The 9,867-nt window shown below is 29.5% G+C and overlaps 1 long non-coding RNA gene across 3 annotated transcripts in view; it reads right to left on the bottom strand.

The window, feature by feature from the left end:
* Nucleotides 1-4,278: 4,278 nt before the first annotated feature.
* LOC142319637 (uncharacterized) overlaps nt 4,279-9,867 on the bottom strand; it is a 270,901-nt gene continuing 265,312 nt past the window's right edge. For all 3 annotated transcript variants that reach the window (XR_012755237.1, XR_012755235.1, XR_012755236.1), the window contains one exon: nt 4,279-5,737. This is a non-coding gene — a long non-coding RNA (uncharacterized LOC142319637). The remainder of the gene's footprint in view (nt 5,738-9,867) is intronic.

Here is a 9,867-nt window from a genome sequence, read left to right as displayed (position 1 = left end):
ATTTTCACATAGCAATAATGGTGGCGCCTTCCTTGGTAATATATTCTGGAGGTAAAATAGTCCCCCGTTCGGATCTCCGGGTGGGGACTACTAAGGAAGGGGTCACCAGTAAATTATAAAATAACATTCTACGAGTCGGAGCGTGGAATGTTAGAAGCTTAAAAAAGGTTAGTCTAGAAAATTTAAAAAAGGAAATGGGTAGGACAAATGTGGATATAGTAGGAATTAGTGAGGTTCCGTGGGAAGAGGAAGGCGACTTTTGGTCAGGTGATTTTAGAGTAATTAACTCAGCGTCAGGGTTTAAAAACCTGAAGAAAAGGTGTCAGATGAATAACCTGAAGAAAAGGTGTCAGATGAATCGGTGGAATTTAGAGAAGCTTGAGGAAGAGGAGGTAAAGAAGATTTTTGAGGAGGACATCGCAAGAGGTCTGAGTAAAAAAGATAAGGTAGAAAATGTAGAAGAAGAATGGGAGAATGTTAAAAAGGAAATTCTTAAATCAGCAGAAGCAAACTTAGGCGGAATAAAGAGAACTGGTAGAAAACCTTGGGTTTCAGACGATATATTGCAGCTGATGGATGAACGTAGAAAATATAAGAATGCTAGTGATGAAGAAAGTAAAAGGAACTATCGGCAAAAGGAACTATCGGCAATTAAGAAATGCTATAAACAGGAAGTGCAAACTCGCGAAAGAAGAGTGGATTAAAGAAAAGTGTTCAGAAGTGGAAAGAGGAACATTGGTAAAATAGACGGAGCATACAGGAAAGTTAAGGAAAATTTTGGGGTACATAAATTAAAATCTAATAATGTGTTAAACAAAGATGGTACACCAATATATAATACGAAAGGTAAAGTCGATAGATGGGTGGAATATATTGAAGAGTTATACGGAGGAAATGAATTAGAAAATGGTGTTATAGAGGAAGAAGAGGAAGTTGAGGAGGATGAAATGGGAGAAACAATACTGAGATCTGAATTTAAGAGAGCATTAAAAGATTTAAATGGCAGAAAGGCTCCTGGAATAGACGGAATACCTGTAGAATTACTGCGCAGTGCAGGTGAGGAAGCGATTGATAGATTATACAAACTGGTGTGTAATATTTATGAAAATGGGGAATTTCCATCAGACTTCAAAAAAAGTGTTATAGTTATGATACCAAAGAAAGCAGGGGCAGATAAATGTGAAGAATACAGAACAATTAGTTTAACTAGTCATGCATCAAAAATCTTAACTAGAATTTTATACAGAAGAATTGAGAGGAGAGTGGAAGAAGTGTTAGGAGAAGACCAATTTGGTTTCAGGAAAAGTATAGGGACAAGGGAAGCAATTTTAGGCCTCAGATTAATAGTAGAAGGAAGATTAAAGAAAAACAAACCAACATACTTGGCGTTTATAGACCTAGAATTTATAGGCTTTCGATAACGTAGACTGGAATAAAATGTTCAGCATTTTAAAAAAATTAGGGTTCAAATACAGAGATAGAAGAACAATTGCTAACATGTACAGGAACCAAACAGCAACAATAACAATTGAAGAACATAAGAAAGAAGCCCTAATAATCCGACAAGGATGTTCCCTATCGCCGTTACTTTTTAATCTTTACATGGAACTAGCAGTTAATGATGTTAAAGAACAATTTAGATTCGGAGTAACAGTACAAGGTGAAAAGATAAAGATGCTACGATTTGCTGATGATATAGTAATTCTAGCCGAGAGTAAAAAGGATTTAGAAGAAACAATGAACGGCATAGATGAAGTCCTATGCAAAAACTATCGCATGAAAATAAACAAGAACAAAACAAAAGTAATGAAATGTAGTAGAAATAACAAAGATGGACCACTGAATGTGAAAATAGGAGGAGAAAAGATTATGGAGGTAGAAGAATTTTGTAATTTGGGAAGTAAAATTACTAAAGATGGACGAAGCAGGAGCGATATAAAATGCCGAATAGCACAAGCTAAACGAGCCTTCAGTAAGAAATATAATTTGTTTACATCAAAAATGAATTTAAATGTCAGGAAAAGATTTTTGAAAGTGTATGTTTGGAGTGTCGCTTTATATGGAAGTGAAACTTGGACAATCGGAGTATCTGAGAAGAATAGATTAGAAGCTTTTGAAATGTGGTGCTATAGGAGAATGTTAAAAATCAGATGGGTGGATAAAGAGACAAATGAAGAGGTATTGCGGCAAATAGATGAAGAAAGTAGCATTTGGAAAAATATAGTTAAAAGAAGAGACAGACTTATAGGCCACATACTAAGGCATCCTGGAATAGTCGCTTTAATATTGGAAGGACAGGTAGAAGGGAAAAATTGTGTAGGCAGGCCATGTTTGGAGTATGTAAAACAAATTGTTGGGGATGTAGGATGTAGAGGGTATACTGAAATGAAACGACTAGCACTAGATAGGGAATCTTGGAGAGCTGCATCAAACCAGTCAAATGACTGAAGACAAAAAAAAAATTATAATATATAGGGCAGTATTTTAATAATAATTATACATTAATCATAGTAATTGTGTATAATGTGTGTATATTTTCTTTTTCATAATATATTATATTTATGAATATAATACTACCTACTCAGCAATAATTAAATTATAATTATTTATTTTTAATTAAAGATTTACATAATAAATTATATTTTAAAAGTAAAAACAATAATAATAATAATATTAATACATATTGGCTAATACAAATACATTATATAATAATAAATAAATAATTTAAAACAAATTGACAGTATTCCAACATTGTTCATAATTTTCTTAAACAATCATATTATTAGGTTACAATTATAATGTAGCATAATTATAATAAATCTTTTTTAATATATATATATATATCATATTATACTAATAATATAGTATTATACTTATGTATATGTATATTATATATATATATATATATATATATATATATATATATATATATATATATATATATATCTACAACTCTGAAGAAAGTCTGACTTTACTTGGCGTTATTAATTGGCATAGGATTTTAATTATAATAATATGATAATACGTAATTACAATAATAGCTATAAATAAAATTTGGCAAGTTTACATAATTATTTTTTTTATGTTTAACCATATTTTTTTATTTGTTTAATTGATGTTATTATTAATGCAGTTAGTAATAATATATAAATCGAAATATCAAATAAAACGGTCCCGTTGTTTAGTTTTGTTTTGTTTTTTTAAGGATAATGAAAAAATAACAATATAATACAATTCTTTTACAAAATTGAAAAAGAAATACATTATTATAATAATTAAAGAGTTACTCTTGTAATCTTCACCGAGACACTCGAAATGATATAATACAAGTTCAAAATAATGAAAACAAACTTCAATGAAGCCTTATTGAAAAACGGGCACAAAATTACAATTTTCTAAAAATGAAGCACTACCAAATGAAATAATAAATAAATAAAAAGCACAACTAATGAAAAAAGTTATATATTAATTTTTTTTTACACAGAGACATGTGATTTTATACAATCAGCATTTATCAAAACAGTACCTCCTCTTTAATTTTTGTAATTCCCTTTCTTAACTATCAATAGCAATAAAAGTTTTTCATTTATATAAGCAAACGTGGTCATTAATAATTATAATTTATCTTACATGTTAACACTAATTTTTTTATTATAATAACTTATCCATTACTGGTATTCTGTGCTTAACTTCACTGACAAATGAATAACAGGTTGTATTTTTAACTGATGGTAGCGGTGGTGTTGGTAGCGGTGGTGTTAATAACACATTGCATAGGTAAGAAACTATTAACATGTTCAACGCTGATACTCATATGAAGGGTGAGTAATTTGTAAGATGTTGCAGCTGTATGTGTAATAGCATTGATAAATATAATATATAATCGCATCTACAATAGAATAGTATCATAAATCAAATTTTTGCCTCTAAAGTAATTATTTCTTGTTAATTTAAATACTAGTTTTGTATTATTTTTTTGTAAGAAAAAATAGTTCATTTTTATGTAAAGATAATCTTTTGTTTGCATTTACTCGTTTGACTTTTATTAATCATAAAATATCATTCCTTACTAACTTAGGTTTTTTTAAGATCTATGTTTATAGATCTAGGGATATATAGGGATATAGGGATATGTAATATAGGGATATATAATGATAAAATATATATATATATATTTTAGTATACAGCAGTATTTGGTTATTTATTTAGTATTTAGCAGTACATATATATATATATATATATATATATATATATATATATATATATATATTACTGATTATATAGTGTGTTATAGTGTTAAATACAATCAGGATTTGTTTGAGGACTTAAACGGCATTCTGATATTATCCTTCAAACGGATTTCTAAACGGTTACAGTCAGGAAAACATTCAGAATCAGGACTGTGAAACAACAGATGAATTCACAGCTAAGAAAGAAACATTTTACTTGACTTCCAGCAAGTGCGATCAGTAAAATAAACAATAAATCAATCAGGAAAGTATTCCAAATTTATAGATGAGTCATTTAGCACTGATACAAAACAACATAAAAAAATTAATCAGATTTAATGTAAAGGCAGTAAGTTCTGAAAAATTATGCTATTTAGTTACCTAACAAAGAAAATAATCACTTTTTTCTAACTGGTATTTCTATTACTTTTTAAATGATTGTTTTATATTGGTTACTTTATATAATCTTTCTAAATAAAAAGTAGTTTACAAAATATGTAGTTTGGAAATGTAATTATTGTATTTAAAAATGTGATACTGTGTTTTATTGTAAAGTCTTTATTTGTAAGAGACATCTAAAGGCAGCATAAACACCAGTTTATCAGAAACTCCAATACAACAATTTTATGGAGGAGAAACAATACTAGTTACTGGGGGTGCAGGATTTTTGGGCAAAGTTCTAAAGAAAAGCTTATGAGATCATGTCCAAATTTTTGTAAGATATACTTAACAGTGATACCAAAAAATGATAACGATCAAAGAGAATGACTGATCATTTTGTAAGTTATTTTTTAAAATGTGTTTTAGTTATATAATTTACCTGAAAATTTACTAACTTATTTATTGTTAATTAAGTTCTGTGAAGTGAATTTGAGTATATATGAATTATTATGTACAGGAATAATAATTTTGTGTGAAGATATGCTAATTGTTTACATGAAGAATAATAGTACATATTTACAATTAAGAATTATTAGATATGATAAAGAACTATTTTCAAATTGAGTGGAAGTTGTTATTCCATAGGACTCTGTTATATAGAACTTGATTCCAATACTGTAATATTTTATTGGTAATGTCCAAGAGCTTGATCAAAAAAAAAGTTATACCCTTGCCATGTTGTTGGAGTGAAAGGGATATATTAATATCTTGTGGAGAGCACTGGTTGTGTTGTTGTCTTCACGGTCCCCCAGCAGAAATTCTGTACAACACTCAGTATGTGGGTAGTGTCGTTGTCAATATGGCATGTCCTCTAGAGGTTTCATCCAGCATAGAAGTGCGTTCATTAGTTCGATTTTTGTGGGCAAAAAATTACAACTGTTGTGAAATTCATCACTAAACTGTTGAGATATACAGTGAGAATGCAATGTCATGTCCCATGGTCACAAAATGTTGCCAGTGTTCAGAAACGGAAGAACAAATGTGAGTGACGAACTGCATGCTGGGTGTCCTTCAACTGCAAACACGTCAGGAAACGTGGAATGTGTCAATGAAATGATCTTGAGTAACTGGAACATTAAAATTAAAGAGATTGTAAGTGAACTTACAAACACAAACACAATACCAGTTATGGCAGCGTTTGTGATTATTCACAATCAGCTAGGTTACCATAAGATGTGTGCACGATGGTGCCACATCTGTTGACCGGTAACCACAAATATCAATGTTTTGAATCTGCTCTTTCTCTTCTTCAACATTATTCCAGGACTAGTACACAATGTTTGAAACAAATCATCACAGGGGATGAGAGCTGGATGCTTCATTACAATCCTGAGCATCACATGAATGGAGACACAAAAATTCGCCCCAGCCAAAAAAAGTGAAAACATCCCCACGTGTTCGAAAGTTTATGCTGATAGTCATTAAAGACATTAAGTCATTAAGCCATTAAAGACACGGAAAATTGAGTGATGGAGTCGGTTTTCCTCACGACAACGCTACTCCTCATTCAGCTCATATGACACAAGAGTTACTGCAAAAATTCAAGTGGGAAGTGCAGCCTCATCTGCCTTACAGCCCTGACCTAGCAACCTGCAACTACCACCTGTTTGGTTCTCTCTAGTGACATTGGGGAGGGAAGCAATTCCCTAATGATAATGAACTGAAAGAAGAAGTCCTTAAATGGTTGAAGGAAATTGGATGAAATTTTTATGAGAGTAGAATTGAAAAACTTGTCACAAAGTATGAAAAGTGTTTAGAAAAAGATTGGTGATTATATCGAAAAATAGATAGAAATATGTAGGTTTTTTATTCAATAAAAAAAAAGATTGTCTCATAAATATGTGTTTGTTTTATAGAGGGGTGTAACTTACTTCCTTATCATCCCTTGTAATACCAGAACAATTTCCAGGCTCTTAAAGGGAAAAAGGCTTGAAAAATACAGTTTTAATTCATTTCAACCCAAAAAAGTTGTTTGTAAAAAGTTTGTTTATTTGTTCAAAATTGTTTGTAGTAGTCTTACAGAATCCTATTCCATAGCTTTATCAGTGATGGATTGTTTTCTTACAAGCAGTTTAATTTTTTATCCATATATTTTTAATCCTTTTAACAATATTTGGTGAGATACCAAATAAGGTGCAACTCTCTTGCTATTACTTTATTAAAAAACATATCTAAAATAATTAAAATATAGACAGTTACGTTCATCCTCTCAGTACCTTATATAAATGAGTTCATACTGCTGCTATTATAATCTGATACAGAGAATGGAACTGTTGTTATTGGTATTTTAATGTGAATAAATTTTTAAATCTGAATATGAAAAGATTTCATTATATGTACTATTTCAATAATAAAATCATTGTGAATTAAAACTTTATTCATCGATTGTATTTTTGACTGTATTACGTTATTTTCTTTCGAGTAAGAGATTTAAATCTATCATTACTTACTTTTGTGTTATTTATATTTGAAATTATGTGTTTATTACCTCTAATATGATCAGGATGAGTGATTATATTAGATACTTTTAAATATTTGTGAAACCTTTTTAGAAGCTGTAAAACAGCTTTTAGAAATTTTTTATAGTTTTTTTTACAATTTTACTCCTCACATTCTATTTTATTAATCCCTATTTTTTTTAAATATTATAATTAGGTTATTTAAATTGGGCTATATATAAAAAATATAATTGCCAAACACAACACATCAACCTCTGGAATATAAACTAAACTTCTTTAAGCCACATAATGTCTATGTCTGTAAAAAGGATGCAGTTTCAAACATACAATGAACACTGGAAAGCTCTCCAGAGGAACACTTGCCAATCTATCAACATACAAATCACATACATATCCATGTACATAGAGATAACCTTAATCATGCACACAAAACAAATGAATATCAAAGCAACTATAGATTAATAGTAACAAAATAATAATTCTGATGACCTCTACACCTCCCTTTTTAGCCATCCACATTCTTTTGCTGAAGATTATATTCTTGGAAGCTGGAATGCCCTAAATGGGAGAACATCCAAAACAGAAGAATTTAAAAATTAAAATGTTGCACAAAGAAAAATAATAACATTAGTAATAAAAATAACTGTGACAAATCTTAATATACAAAATCTAAAAATACTTTTAATAATTATAAGAAAATATTTTTAAGTAGCTGGAACATAACCAAAAAAAAATGTGATCGTGCAAGCAATTTTCACGGTCCAAATCACTGTCTGAGAAGTTGACAAAATAACACACTCAAATTTTACAAATGTTCACAATTCAACAATAATAAAAATTAAAAACAAACAGAGCTTAAGGTAAACTGAAATAAAAATTGAATGACAAAATTATACAATTTATACTAGAGTATAAACTATGGAAAGAGTAATCAACAAAATACATAGAGCAATTCCAAATTCTATAGCCAAATATAAGAAAAAGGTTCATAATGAGTGTCTGGTGTGTATGTGTGAGTTGTTTTGTTGTACTTGATTGATAATGGGGATAAACTGGTATCTATGGATGTGTGTGAAAAATGGTGTTTTTTTATACATGTTATGCAAATTCATTTTTACTGGTTACTGGTTAGATGTGAATTTTTAAATTCTGCTATGATAATGGGAGGTAGTTATCACATATTGCTGTGGAAGGGTGTTAATGATGTAAACAATAGCTTCTTAATGAATCAGAATAACTTAATAATTCACCAAAATATTAAAATTTTGATATTTTTTTTATCATTGGTAAGCAGCTGGAAGATTAACCAAGATATTGCCTTTCTGAGACATGCATGAAATCACTTTATGAAGCTTCTATATATACAATAGATGGATATATATCTTCTTTTTTTTTTGTAGTAATTTTTCTAAAGCTACTAGGCTTATTGTGTTTGCATCTGTTATAGAGGGTTTTACTAGTATGACAATAGATTGTGAGTCACCGGATGATACAGATGAGATGTTATTCTTTTGGAATATATTTAGTTTATTTTTTACACTCTGTGTTTATAGCTGGAATAAGGCAAAATTAGACTTGAAGACCTTCACATTCCCTTTCTTCCTACAATTCTAATGTGTTAAATGGTTAATATTAACATAAATATTAATGAAAGACTGGATAATAATGATGAACAATATCTAGAAATACTCCATATGAATGGGTACAGCTCCTTAGTTCATTTTATACTAGTTTTTTTTTTTTTGGGGGGGGGGGGGGAAATGGATACTAGTTACTGATAATGATAAACCAACCTGTATCCTGTATTAATTACATATTTTATAAATCAAGTTTATATAAACACAATATTTCTAGTGTTGTCATTCTGACACATTTTAATAGTTATAGGGCTGGCTGTTGCCATTGCTATTTCTAAGGCTGAACTCAAAATAATTTTGTTAAGGATTTTAAAGAGGTTCTGGATTATGATAAATTAAGGTCATATTTATATGAACATGACTGGAGTAAAATTCTTGATAATGATGATTATCAAGATTTATTATTTATTATTAAATTTTACTCCTCACATTCTCTTTTATTAATCCCTATTTTTTTTAAATATTATAATTAGGTTATTTAAATTGGGCTATATATAAAAAATAAAATTGCCAAACACAACACATCAACCTCTGGAATATAAACTGAACTTCTTTAACTACATAATGTCTATGTCTGTAAAAAGGATGCAGTTTCAAACATACAATGAACACTGGAAAGCTCTCCAGAGGAACACTTGCCAATCTATCAACATACAAATCACATACATATCCATGTACATAGAGATAACCTTAATCATGCACACAAAACAAATGAATATCAAAGCAACTATAGATTAATAGTAACAAAATAATAATTCTGATGACCTCTACACCTCCCTTTTTAGCCATCCACATTCTTTTGCTGAAGATTATATTCTTGGAAGCTGGAATGCCCTAAATGGGAGAACATCCAAAACAGAAGAACTTAAAAATTAAAATGTTGCACAAAGAAAAATAATAACATTAGTAATAAAAATAACTGTGACAAATCTTAATATACAAAATCTAAAAATACTTTTAATAATTATAAGAAAATATTTTTAAGTAGCTGGAACATAACCAAAAAAAAATGTGATCGTGCAAGCAATTTTCACGGTCCAAATCACTGTCTGAGAAGTTGACAAAATAACACACTCAAATTTTAGAAATGTTCACAATTCA

The sequence above is a fragment of the Lycorma delicatula genome, chromosome 2 (assembly GCF_047948215.1).
Source record: "Lycorma delicatula isolate Av1 chromosome 2, ASM4794821v1, whole genome shotgun sequence".
Taxonomy (NCBI): Eukaryota; Metazoa; Arthropoda; class Insecta; order Hemiptera; family Fulgoridae; genus Lycorma; species Lycorma delicatula.
The sequence above is the reverse complement of the archived record's forward strand: the minus strand, read 5'-3'. Positions and strand labels throughout refer to the sequence as shown.